Source organism: Curcuma longa, chromosome 18 (genome assembly GCF_044706935.1).
Source record: "Curcuma longa cultivar G26 ecotype Majalengka, Jawa Barat chromosome 18, ITB_CL_G26_1.1, whole genome shotgun sequence".
Taxonomy (NCBI): Eukaryota; Viridiplantae; Streptophyta; class Magnoliopsida; order Zingiberales; family Zingiberaceae; genus Curcuma; species Curcuma longa.
In genome coordinates, this window is record NC_133878.1 from 4,277,222 (window position 1) to 4,290,739 (window position 13,518).

Consider the following 13,518-nt stretch of genomic DNA (forward strand, 5'->3'; position numbering starts at 1 on the left):
GAGATGAACAATTGAAATTAATTACAAATAATATATATGGCTATACTGAACCAAACTAATTGAGCAATATAACCTCATAGCAATTTTCAAAATTTATCACAATTTATGATGGCTCTATGATAACTATTGAAACTACGATACAAGGTTTTCATCCTCGATGTTTTGTCACAACTAAAACTATTTCTTCTCAAATGGGCTTTTCTACCACATGTCGTTAATGAGTGAGCCCTATCATAAATGACCTTATGATGACATCTACAATAATAATTAGCTCATTTTAGATTTTATTAAAAATATAGTATTTGTTGGTCCTAAAATTTGATTTTGACGTTGATAAAGATTTAAGGTTAAGCTGTCTTATGAACTAACGAGCTATATTAAGTGTATAAAGTATAATAGGAAAGTCCTAATATATTAGATGGACCAGATACTAGACAATAGAGTGTTGACGGACTAAGGAAGAATATACACCAGACCAAAAATTCAGGTGAGTCAGTTGGACATTGTAGGATCGAACTTAACATTAGAGAGGGGGGTTGAATAGTGTTAAGTGTTTTACGAACTAATTTATTGAATTATCTAGAAATTTTAAAGCAAACCAAAGTAGCACAACTTAAATAAATTAATACTAACTTAATACAAATTCAATTGAGTAAAACATGTTTACAAGTAGGATGATGTAGACATGCAAAAATTAATCATGCAAGACTTAATCTCAACCAAATAGAACATGAAAGATTTAAATAGAAATTTGACACGCACGATAATAAAAAAATATGATTCTTAGTTCTAATTTTTCATTTTTAGAAAGATTCTAAAGGTGAAAAAATCTTACAGAAAAAGAATTTGAAGATAAGCATAAGTAAACAGTGATACTACAATAATTAAATAAATATAATGTTACATTAGTGTTGTCATTTAGAAGATGAAGCACGATGTTGCAGTATGTCGTCAAAGTAGTGTCCGAAGAGCACAATGAGTATGAGCATGAACAGAGTAGTAGTGCGTTGAAAAGTTAATATGAAAGTTTTACCTTGAGTCAATAGGTCTTCTTCAGATGTTGATGTGGCACTCTTCAATCAACTAGACCATCTTTGGTCGCCTAGGAGGCTACTAACATGACTACGATATTTATCCAGTAGTAATGCTATCCGTTGTCTTTGGTCGACTGGACTCCCTCCGGTCGCTTGAAACCTATTCAATTTTCATCTTTGATTGACTTTCTTGAATCACAGGATCTTATTACTACTGGTTGCCTGGAAGTATCTACAGTCGCTTGGAATATGAGATCGCCCACGCCTCTCTCTCAGTCGCCTGGTAAGTCTTGACTCTAATGATCGAAGGTTATCTCCAGTCAATTGTCCGGACTTTCCTACATTTGATACATGTAATCAGTATGATATAAGATTTAACTTTACTCACGCATACCTTGACTAGATGTTCAACTCCCAACTGGCTAATCTAGTGTGACACAAACCTCTAGGTCAATACTAAGTCTAAGAATCCTAAGACACATAGGCAGAAAATCCTTATGGTCAACAAGGATGTCCTAAGAAGAGTGTCTAGTTTAGGGGGAGGTTATTCTTGAAAGACTATTTTTAAAGACCTCCTAAAAACTAAGTATAAAAACACTAACATTTTGAAAACACTTTTTAAAACTCATATTTTAGAAAATATTATCCATTATTCTTTTATTTTGGATCAAACCCTAAGACACACAGGGAGATTGCTTTGTGGTTAACAAAGAGCCCTGAGGACGTGTCAGATTAAGGGAGAGATTCTAACTTAAAAGGATAATGACTAGTTTTTCAAAAAAAAACCTATTTTATAAATACTTTTGAAAAATAATTTTGAAAAAGCTTTGAAAAATTAACTTCAAAATTCTTTACAAAATTGTTTGGAAAATTTTATATCAAAAACCTATGTCTGAAATAGTTATGCCTTCAAAACTTATTTTGAAAATCTTTTTAAAAAATTATATTGAAAATACTCTTTCACTAGAAATCTATGTTTCAAAAACTTGGTTTGAAAAGTTTTTTAAAAATGGGTTTTTGAAAATTATGAAAACTGATTATGAAAATATTTTTATGAAAAATTCTTTTCAAAAATTTAAATTCTTTACAATCTACTATGATCTTTCAAGAATTGTCAAAGACTAAGTTATGACCATAGCAATACCCTGATTGTTGGTGCAAAATAAACTTAAACTTATTCAATATTTTTGATGTGTGAAAAGGGGGAGAAGGGACTTAAGTTAATAATATAGAATTCTCCCAAATTATTAAATCCTAATCCATATTAACTTAAAAAATTGTCAAACATCAAAAAGGGAGAGATTGTTGGTGCAAGAAGCACTAGATCTTATCTAGATTTTCGATGTTTGATAATACACCTAGGTCTGTTATTTTGACCAAGAGTTGATCCAAATAGGACCTGATGTTTGGATGTGAATGAGAGAAGTCCTTGTCGGTTAGACTAGGTAGTGGAAGTCCTGATCTGGAAGATTGGGCAAGAAAAAATCCTAGTTATAGGTTAGGAAAAGGCAAGTTCTGGTTTGGAGGATTAGGCAAAAATCTTATCAAGGTCAAGTGCATCAGGTGCAAGTCCATGTAGTGTCAGGAGGACCGGGAAGCATGGCCAATGTCCAATAGGGTACGATCAAGAGGACCAGAGGGTTGGTGAAGTCTGAGCGATCTGGAGGACCGAGTCACAGTAGAAAATTCCTGGGGACCAAGGACAAAGCTAAGTGAAAAGTCCAACAAGTTTGGAGGACTTGTTGGTAAAACTTCTCCCGAGTGGAGTGGGTAAGAGCGCGTTCCCGGAATGGAATAGTAAGCGTCAGACTAACCCAGGATTTCAGTAGAAATCCAAAGTTAGACCCACAAGGTGAAGTTAGACCCACAAGCTAAGGTTTAGATAGTTTTGTTTGTTTGTATGCTTGTCTTATAGGAACCAGAAGCTGGAAGCAAGATGGAGAAAGCAAAAGTGAAGCAAATAAAGACAGCTGAACTAAGCTCGGGGTCAACTCAGGTCAAACTTGAGTCAACTCGTTTCGATCAACCTGAGTGGTCATTCCAGTCGACCTGAGTGGATAAACTCTACGAAAGCCAAAGTTTATCCAGATCCGCCACGTCAGATTGGAGTCGACCTGAAGAGTCGTTCCAGTCGACCGGAAGGCCAAGTCAGCCGTAGAGAAAGAGGATCGTGGTCTACGTAGGGTCGACCTGAGATGAGCTCCAGTCGACCTAAGCATGCTATAAAAGGAGGGTGGGTGTGCATAATCAGGATCAACAATTACAAGCCCTCCTCTCCAACAAGTGGTGTTTTTGAACATGAACGAGGCCAGATGCTTGCAACCGGGGAAGATCCAAGAGGAGTGTGTGGTGTTCATGACTTCTAGAATGGCTTCAATTGTTTGGTTTATTCCTTCCTTACTTGTCTAATTTTGTATTTCATTATTATCTTTATTTGGACTGTAAGACGAGTTTCTCCGCCTCCGAACAATATTCGAAAAGGAGACCACTAGTGGACGGACGCCTCCCGTACATAGGCCTTGGACATACTAACCCTGGGGGTTAGGAACTAAGTAAATTCGCGAGTCCCCTACATCTGTTTCTAATATCCGCTGCATGTTTTCTGATAGAATGAACGATCGAAAAGCGACAACGCGCTATTCACCCTCCCTCTAGTGCGTTATAAGATCCTACAAATGCACCAAGATATAAGAGCTCCAATGACGTTAGCTCATATCATGCCTGACGAACTGTTAGATCTTAGCAATCGCCAAAAGTATGTTGTACATGTGCTCTCATGGGTACCATATCCATCTCTATAACTCTTCATCTCAATATCAGTCACTCTATTATATGTACAAAATAACAAGTCTGTGTCCTATGTCCACTACAAGTAGTCATGTCATCCTCCTGATATGTGAGGGTAGGCCTCCAGATGTCAGCCGAATCCTCTAGGAGCTACCTCACTTTTAGCAAGTGGCCAGCTATCAACGGATTTGACGTGTCTTTACCGTAGCCGTTTCTACGGACTAGATAGGTCATTATCGGTGGACCTATTCACCCTCATAGGCTTTTTGGCAAAGCCTCAGCCATCAACGGATTTGGGACGTCTTTACCGCGAGCCGTTTGCTGCGGACTAGATGGATCTAGAGGGGTGGATCCATGCACCCAAAAATGATTTTTTTTTTTTTTTTTTTTTACAATCATGCTGTGAGATGCCCCCTAATGTAACTACATGATATGTATGTATGCATATGGATATGCATGATAATGTACAGTACCATCTTCCTCTAGCCTATACATGTACTAGTCACTAAATGAAATGCATGCAAGCGATAACTGAAAACACATAATGTGAATAAAGAATGCATGATGCCAAAATAATGAATATAACATGGATCCTATCCCAAGACGTCCCGTATCTCCGTGACCCGCTCCTGCCGCAGCTCCCGATCCGTATAAATCCCCATCGCTCGGTAGACATGTGTCTGAACTCGCCGAATAAGTGCCTCCTCATCAAGTCTCCGCCCCTCATGCATGCTGCGGTTACGGGCCCTCCAAATGTGATGTACCAGAGCTGCCAATGCTATATGTCGTGCCCTGGAGGCGGTGCAAGTCCTCCGATACTGTCTCCTGAATGTCCTCAGCACGCTCCGGTATGTGGTCATCTCTGGCCTCATATGTAGCCATCCCCGTATCCGCCCCCATAACCGACATGTGGTGTCACATCTGAAGAAAACATGCTCCAGTGTCTCCTCCTCCTGCCTGCAGAATGTGCATCTCCGGTCCGGTAAGTACTCCTGTGGGGCGCGTACTGGCAGTCGCCCTCGTGCTAGCAGCCACAGAGTGAAGGCATGACTCGGCTGTATAGAGCTATGCCAGACTGTCCTCGCCCATGGCTGAATCGGCCTGGCATCTCGGAAATGATCATATGCCCGTCGAACACCCCCCCGGCGCTCCTGAAACCATGAAGAAAGGAGCTGTGCCGCCGCTGCCGGGCTCCCTGCGGTGCCTAGGATGCGATCTCTGATAAGTAGTAGGTGCTTCAGGAGTGGAGAGTCACCATGACAGGCTGTCCACTCCCAAAGTCCTACTCGCTGTAAGTACCGATGATGTATCCATCGAATCCAAAGTGCGTCCTGCCTGTCCTGAATACGCCACAGAACCTTAGCCAGCAAAGCAAGGTTCCAGGCCCGTAAGTCCCTCAGGCCAAGACCACCCTCATCCCGCGGTCTGCAAAGCTCTGACCATGCAATGAGTGCCCTCTGAGTAGTCCACATAAATGACCTGCAGATCCCATGTATGCGATCAATGACTCCACTAGGGATGGGCAAAGTAGACATCCAGTAACACTCCACCCCCTGAAGAACTGAGGTCACCAACTGTGCTTTCCCCGCATAAGATAATGTGGCCTTGGGCCACGACGTGATCCGCCTCGTCAGGGTGTCCAGCAGGGGTGTGTAATCTGAGATCCTGAGCTTCTGAGAAGCAATAGGAATCCCCAGGTATCTGAACGGCATCTCGCCCTGCTGAAAACCAGTAATACTCAAGAGCTGCTCCCTAGTCGCACTATCCACCCCGGCCATATATATAGAGGATTTGGCCACATTGGCCGTGAGCCCTGCCATCTGTGAAAACTGCCTCAGACACTCCACTAATCTCATGACTGATGATGTGTCACCCCGTGAAAGCAATAGCAGGTCATCTGCATAAACAAGGTGCGCAATCCGCAGGGCCTCACACATGGGATGGAAGTGGAAGTCCCGTAATCGTGTACATCTCTCAAGGGATCTGGATAAATACTCCATGCAAATACCAAACAGATATGGGGACAATGGGTCCCCCTGTCTCAGTCCCCTCCCGCCGCTAAAAAAACCATGTAGGTTCCCATTTATCACTACCGAGAAGGATGTCGTAGAAATACACTCACGGATCCATGCGATAAATCTGGTGGGAAACCGGAGGGCTATAAGTACATCCTGCAGGAAATCCCAGTGAACTGAATCAAACGCCTTCTGAAGATCCACCTTTAAAGTACAACGTGGTGAGATGCGCCTCCTAGTGTAACGCCGTAGAAGCTCCTGCGCAAGGTGGATATTATCTGTGATAAGGCGTCCTCTAACAAATGCTGTCTGGGCGGGGTGCAGTAATGTGTCAGTCACCTCTGCTAATCGGCTGGCAAGTAGCTTAGATATCACCTTATAAAATACTGTGCAGCACGATATAGGCCTATAATCATGAACAGTGGCTGCATGGTCAGTCTTAGGAATCAGGGCAATCAGCGTATGATTCCAAGCTCTAAGCAATCTCCCACTCTGGAAAAACTCAAGTACTGCTGCTGTGAAATCTGGTCCAACTGTGTCCCAAGAGTGCTTAAAGAACTTGGAACTGTACCCATCCGGCCCTGGTGCCTTAAGATCGCCAATGTCAAATACCGCATGCTTTATCTCCTCTGCCGTCGGTAATCTGAGTAATCTGTCATGCTGGTCCTCTGGGAGGGTCCTACCAACACCCATGCAATCCGGCATAAACTCAGTACGTGCCACCTGAGTCCCCAACTGTGTCTGAAAATGTGTGACAAACTCTCTGGCTACATCTGCCTGAGTGGTGGCTAGGCTCCCATCACCTCGCTCTATGGCCACAATTTCTCTCCTCTTGTTGTTTCGCTTTACCATGGAGTGGAAAAAAGTAGTGCATCTATCAACCTCCCGAAAGTAAGTGTGCTTTGCACGCTGCTGGTAAAACAAGTACTCAGCCTGTGCAAGCCTGTCTGCAGTCTGTCGGGCCTCCTGAAGCTCCTCCTCCACCCATCCCTGGTCTAGCGTCCGCTGCTGGGCCTCCTCAAGGTGCTGCTTGGCCACTCTGGCCCTCTCCTGTATGTGCTGGAAATCCTGTCTATTAAGTTGCTTAAGAGGCCCCTTGAGTTGGCTAAGCTTCTGCTTGAGGATGTACTGTGCCGCCCCTGTGACTATCCCTCCCCTCTGTGATGTCCAACACTGCTGTACTGTCTGAAGGAAGCTAGGATGAGTGGCCCACATGTTGAAGAATTTGAAAGGCTTAGGTCGCCTTTCACAATTCTCCATGATGGAAACTATGCAAGGTGTGTGATCTGAGATAGCTCCTGGGGGTCTGAACTCTGCAAAACTGCTCCTATCCTGCTCCAACCATAGGGGATTAACCATGGCACGATCCAATTTGCTCACCACATGCCCATTTGTCCAAGTAAACCTGCACCCTGTGGAACGTAATATCCTCAATACCTGCCTGGAGAACAAACTCCTGAAAATCAGCTGTCGCATGTGTGGTCACCTCCATCCCACCCTGCTTATCTGCTGGGGACAAGGGGGAGTTGAAATCCCCTAAAGAAGCCATGGCAAGGTCATGTGCTCTGAAATCTGCTGCAGTCCCTCCCATAGCCTGCGTCTGCTAGTCAGTGTGAGCTGGCCATACACAAAAGTCACTGCATATGAGGTCCCTGTAACTCTGTGCTGGATAACTGTGTGAATGAACTGATCAGCCCACTCCTGTATCGTCAAAGTAATGCTCTGACTGTCCCACAACAATAACATCCTACTCCTGTCTGAAGCCCCTGTATGTTGTTCACTCTCCCATTGTCTAAAAGAACCATTTTTGAGTTTGAGGTAAACTGCAGATGGTTAATTTAGCTTCCATGATGCACAAGGCACTTAATCTATCCCTTTGAAGGAGGCTAAGCACCTCCTTTTGTTTGAGGCCTTTGTTGAGGCCTCGAATGTTCCATGCACCGATCTTCATGGGGCTAAAGCCCGTCGGGTATGGGGTTTACTCCTCCTTTCTTGCTGCCCATGTTTCTCACTGCCTTGTTGCCCCTTCCTCCAGATCAAGGTAATCAGCAGCCTCTTTGGACAGCATATGTCCCAGCCTTGTACTTTGTTGTTGGGCTATCTCTTTTTCTATTGCTTGTGCTCTCCTCTTAGCCCGAGCTCTTGTTTGAATTTTCCCAGAGCTGTCCTCCCTTAACTGTGTACCTGCTGTGTCCCTTGATGATTTGCCCGCTTTCCTGCAAGGTTTATCAATTGTCGGCTTTTTTCTCAACTTCCTTGCCTTGGCTAACATTATGTGGTCTTAGTGTTGCACCATTATCTGAACCATAGTTTGAGTCTGATGTGCATTGCATAGGAGTGGTATCATGCTCAAAATCTGACTGCTGCCCCCTTTCTGTTAAGAGTGCAGTTGATGTGCCAATAGTGTCATCTTGTCCATTTTTATGTGTCATTTCTCCCAGTTCCAGTATTTCAGACTGTGATAGATCATAGTTGTGTGTTGCCTCTAATAATATACTGAATTTTCCACCTATTTGTTATGAAATCCTACTAATGCCCATTTTGATGCCACTGCAGACCATCCCCACTTCAACACTGTGTGCCTGTAGCAAGGAGACTGTAGAATTCTGCATAGTCATGGCTGTGTGGCTTGGAAATGTGTGACCAGACTGGTGGTACCTATCAGTTGCTGATGAGGGTTCCAGGCTCGGTAGCTGCTCCCTTCTGTTGACTAATGCAGGGCTTGCAGGTGGCACAGCTGCCTTCTATGAGGTGCTCCCATCAAAAATTTCATGTTGTAATTCAGACGGAAGTTCCAGGCTCGGTAGCTGCTCTCTTTTGTTGACTAATGCAGGGGGTTTCAGGTGGCACAACTGCCTTATCCCAACCTGTATGCTCAGTGTCCTGAACTTGCTGCTGGTGTGGTGTGATGGCCACTGACTAATGTATAAGGTTACTGTCTGGTAAGTTCTGTTCCTGGCTCTCCAATTGAAGACTGTTGTGGAGTGATTGCACTAAGATTTGACCTGCTGCAACTGTAGGGTCAGTGTTTCTTTGTTGCTAATCAGCCTGAGAGAGAAGTGAGACATCTTTGTTGCCAGTTTCTATGTGTGCAGTATCAGAAATTTGATCCCCTGCTGGAATTCCGGATGTGCTTGGCTGATGTGAGTGATGATCTGTCAGCAATGTGTTTGGTGCTGGGAAGCAACATTTAGGGTCCTGTTGTGGTATATTAGTGGACTCTAGGTGGCCTGGCATTATAGAGTTAAACAGTGCCAGTGTGTTTGTGCTAGACTGAGGCTGAGGTGTATCAGGGGGCAGTTCAGAGGGTTGGTCTGTTGGAATTGCTGCTTGGTGAGGTAGATCTGTTGGCTGCAAGTGTGAACCAGATTCAGCTAGGTCATGATCAGCACAAAGTAACTGATGCATTCCCATATGTGATAGTGGGTTTGGATCGCTGGCACTGGTCTTTTGTGGTTGCTGGGATAACTGAACTTGGGCTACCTTGCTTCCTGTGGCTCGTCTAATAGGATTAGCTGCCCTTATCGGTTGTTGCCCAGAATGTGACTTCCTCTGCAAGCTAGGAGATACTCCATTATTGGCTTTTAAATTGGCAGAGGCTGATGTGTCTGTTTCAGAAAATCTAACTGTTCTTGTCCTTGCCATGGATCCAGTGCTGAGAGTCCCTTGCTTGTCTGTGTCTGTAGTATGTTTGAATCCCAAAAACTGTGGAGTACTTCCTGATGATGCCACTGTGTTACCCGGTGAGGTGACCCCGAACCTCTGCAATGGTGTTGTATTGACTCCTTGTGTCTGAAATCTATCTGATACAGTATTCTCTTTTACAGAAGCCTCCTTTCCTGAGAGTTCAGATTGTGCCAGAGTTTCAGATTCAGCCTGTATCTGTGTGGTTGCTCGACAGATTTGTTGATGGCCTATCCTACCTTGTATCTGAGTATTGCTGATCGCTGCAGGTGCTTGTCGGCCCATGTCACGAAAATCCTGCAACTCAGGCAGTAGATCAGCAGCTCCTAATACGGACACGTGTGCCAATGCCGTGCCTGAAATTACAGAAACCTGCGTTGGCTCTTGTGTCCCCAGAGGAGTTGCACCGACTTTAGCCACTAACGCCACTAATGCCGCCCCTTGCCGAGGTGATGGTCAGCGTCCAGTTGGGTGCCCCATTTCGCGTGCCACAAGGGAATCATTGTCTCCAATTACACGACTGTGTGGGATGTCCCCCTCTGTCTGTAGTTCAGGAAGGGTAGCATCAGTGAGTGGTTGGGAGCCCCCCGTCTGGCGCTGGGGGAGAGAATCAGTTAGTCGTTGTGTGACCGCTAGAGGAGCATGTAATTTGTCATTTGTATTTTGGTGAAATGTTGGGTGCACTGATGTAGAAGGTATTTTGTGTGCCAGTGTGCTTGACGTAGTAGCAGTACAGATTGATGTTGTGTCATTCACAGTATCCCTGCCCAATTCGTGAGGAATCACTATCTGCTTCCCCTTGTCAGATGCCATTACGGGGTCCGGCACCAAGACCGTCACCTGTTGTGTGTGCCCTTGTCGTTTACAGTGGGGACTGTAGTGTCCGAGCTCCCTTCCATTCGGCAATGTGACCTCAAGCCTCGTCGGTGGCTCCTTCGTGACATCAACCTACACTAAAACCCTTGTGAAGTTGATCCTTTCTCTTGCTTTAGTAAACCGGTCTGTGTACAACGGGACTCCCACTGCCGATGAGACTTTACTCAGGCCAGAGATAGACCAGCAATCAATTGGAAGGCCGTAGATTTGCATTCATAGTGGGAGTTGGTTGTGGACCGCAGAATCAAAGGTGAAATAAGGCAGCATTGTCTTTAGATATAGAGGGGAGCCATAAACTGTGTACGGGCCACCCTTCAAGACGGTATCACAGTTGTGTTTCGTCGGGAATTTGAAGACCATCCAGGCAGTATCATGCATGAGTAGCTTGTGAGGGGTCTCCCATTGTGCTGTAAGGCGTTTGACAGCCTTCCATCTCGGAAATCTACCCAAAAACCTCCCTACCAAGCAAAACCCAAAACCGTCTTCCATTGATTCCGCATCAATTCCAGTGAGAGTTATCTTATCCCCTTGGTTCGGTATCAGTGTGAGCGTCGTATCTTCCGCACATACCCGGTTCCTCGTAAACAAATCCGACCACCTCCCTCGTGGCTGCGGCTGGCCAGTCTGGCTTCGTATAACATGCGCTTGTGTGTCCTGATTCAGGGCCGCCGGCGCCGGCGCAAGTGGCGCCAGTGATGGTGCTAATGGCCTACCCTGTGGTGCTCCTGCTGTAGCGCCATCCATCCCAGAGGTACCATTCCGTAGATCAAGCGCTGGTCATCCCGCTTCCATTCGCCGTTGGGTCGCATGCTGCGCTGCAGTGCCTGTGTTAGAGGGGAGGCCAACACCAAACGGGAGCGGAGCCCATCGTCGGCGCCGAGCGGGGCGGTTCCGCTCCATGCACACCTCCGAGGAAGATGTACAGTGCGCGGGGCGTGCAGGAGTGTGGTCGTTGGATGATCTTAGTCAACATAGTCTATCAATCCACCAACGTCCGATCTGGTCAGCAGTAATTGGTGAGGGACATACAGTGCGTTGACCACGTGTGGCAGGGGATTCAAACTGATGTTGAGTAAGTTAAACAGGCTTTGGGTCTCTTCCAATACTCTGCCCAATCTTGTGCATACCCGATCCAAACCGCAGAATTCAAATAGTGGCTCGTTCCATCCTCCTTGGGGTTCACGCTATGTAAAGGCCACGTCGCCGCTTCTGATTGGCCAATGCAGGTGGTGCTGACCAGAGCTACAACGGTCAACTTTTGAATTTCCCGTGCTCGTCTTCATCCCCAGCGATGGCGGCCATCTGTTATAGCAAGCAACGTTTCTCAACCACAGATCCTCTGACGCCTTAGCTCCGATGGAGATCACCAAGGACAGAAGTTGTCAACTTTCACACCCCACTGGTCACCGGTTGGAGATCAGAGTGCCAAGGACCATTGGTGCCCAGATAGGACTATAGGCTACAACCTCATAAGGATTATCTTGTAAATCTTGCAGATAGACTTTGTCCGGCATGATAATAAAGTTGAGTGGTACTACTCTTGGAATTAAAAGTTAATTAATTGTGTTGTCAGTAACTCATTTAATTAATGGACATACGATATCTTAAACACATGGAGATTAATACACTCATAATAAGAAGGAGCTCATATTGTAATATGGGATTGGTGCGGTAGTTCAATAATAACCCTTTAGTGGTATGGATTATTATTGATGGACTTGAGTTGGGTGTTCAGGCTAAACACAGGAAGCCCAAGCTCATCAGGAGGCCTAAATCAATTCCTCCTCTAGGTCTCTGTTGTAGCCTCTATATATAAGCCTCATATCCACCCCAACAGAATTCGGTTAATCTTAAGAGAATTCGGTTAATTCTAAACTTCCTAGGGCCGGCGGGAAAGCTATAAAAGGAGGAGAGGGGGCGCCTAAACATAACTATTCCTTTGGTTCTATCTTGTTAGGGTCGGCACCCCTATCCCCTTAGTCCTCCTTGATTCTTCCTTTAGGGTCGGCGCTCATTGCATCTCCCCTCCTTGGTTCTCCCTTAGGGTCGACACCCTCCTTTGTTCTCCCTAGGGCCGGCACCCAAAGAAGGAAGAAGAGGAGAGGAAGGTGGTGGCTTGGAGAGGAAAGGAAGAGAGGAAGAGAGGAAGAGAAGAAGAGAGGAAGAGGAGGAGGTGGTGCCTCAACCATAGGTTCTCCCTTCCCTTGTGGCCATCGGTTTGGAAGAAAGGAAAGCAAGGTGGGTAGTTATTCTCTTGGTAGATCGTCACCCACGTGACATCCAAGAAGAGGAGAGGAATACAACAGAAGATCAAGAGGTTTTCGAGTACAAACTCTCATCCATACAATCTCAAGGAAAGGTATGACTTGTTTAATATTCTTCTGCGTAGTTGTTCCTTTTTATCCCTTTGTATGGATCCTAAATACCAACACAAAAGGTCAGCGATCTTATGCTTCGATCAAGGTGTGCTTCGATTGGTCAAGAACTTGCTTGATCAATCAAACACATGTCTGATCGAACATGTGGGTTGCTTGGAAAGGTTATGTCCTTGTACAATTTTTTTTTGTCTAGGAGAAATTGAACAAGATAAAATTCCAGCGCCTTCACAAGGAACGTCTCATTATAGCTGCTGAAGGGTTTAGAAATTATTCTAGAATCAATCATTAATTTTTCGGACAATTGAAGATCATGATGTACTACTAGGTGTCACTCATGATCGTTTTGTAATTAATGATTAATTATGGACGACCAACATAATCGAGAACCTATTGGGTCACACGCACTACAAGTTCTCCGAATGACTTAAAACAAGTTTGAGAATTAGATTCTCAAATAGAGAGAAATAAAGTCTAGTTGGACCAAACAAAGGTAAAATAATGAACTTCATCTTATGAAGATGAAATAAACAAAATTTGTTTGGTTCAAATCGGAGGTGGTTTGGTTATTGAATTAAGCAATTCAATTTTGAACCAAATTAAACCAACTTAGTTTGGTTCATGATGGAAGATATTTTGGCAAAATGAAAGCGTCTAACAAAACTTCTTATGGTCAAATCAAAGGTCGTTTGGTTATTGAATTAAGTGATTTAGTTTTAAACCGCATTAAATCGGGTCCAGTTTGCT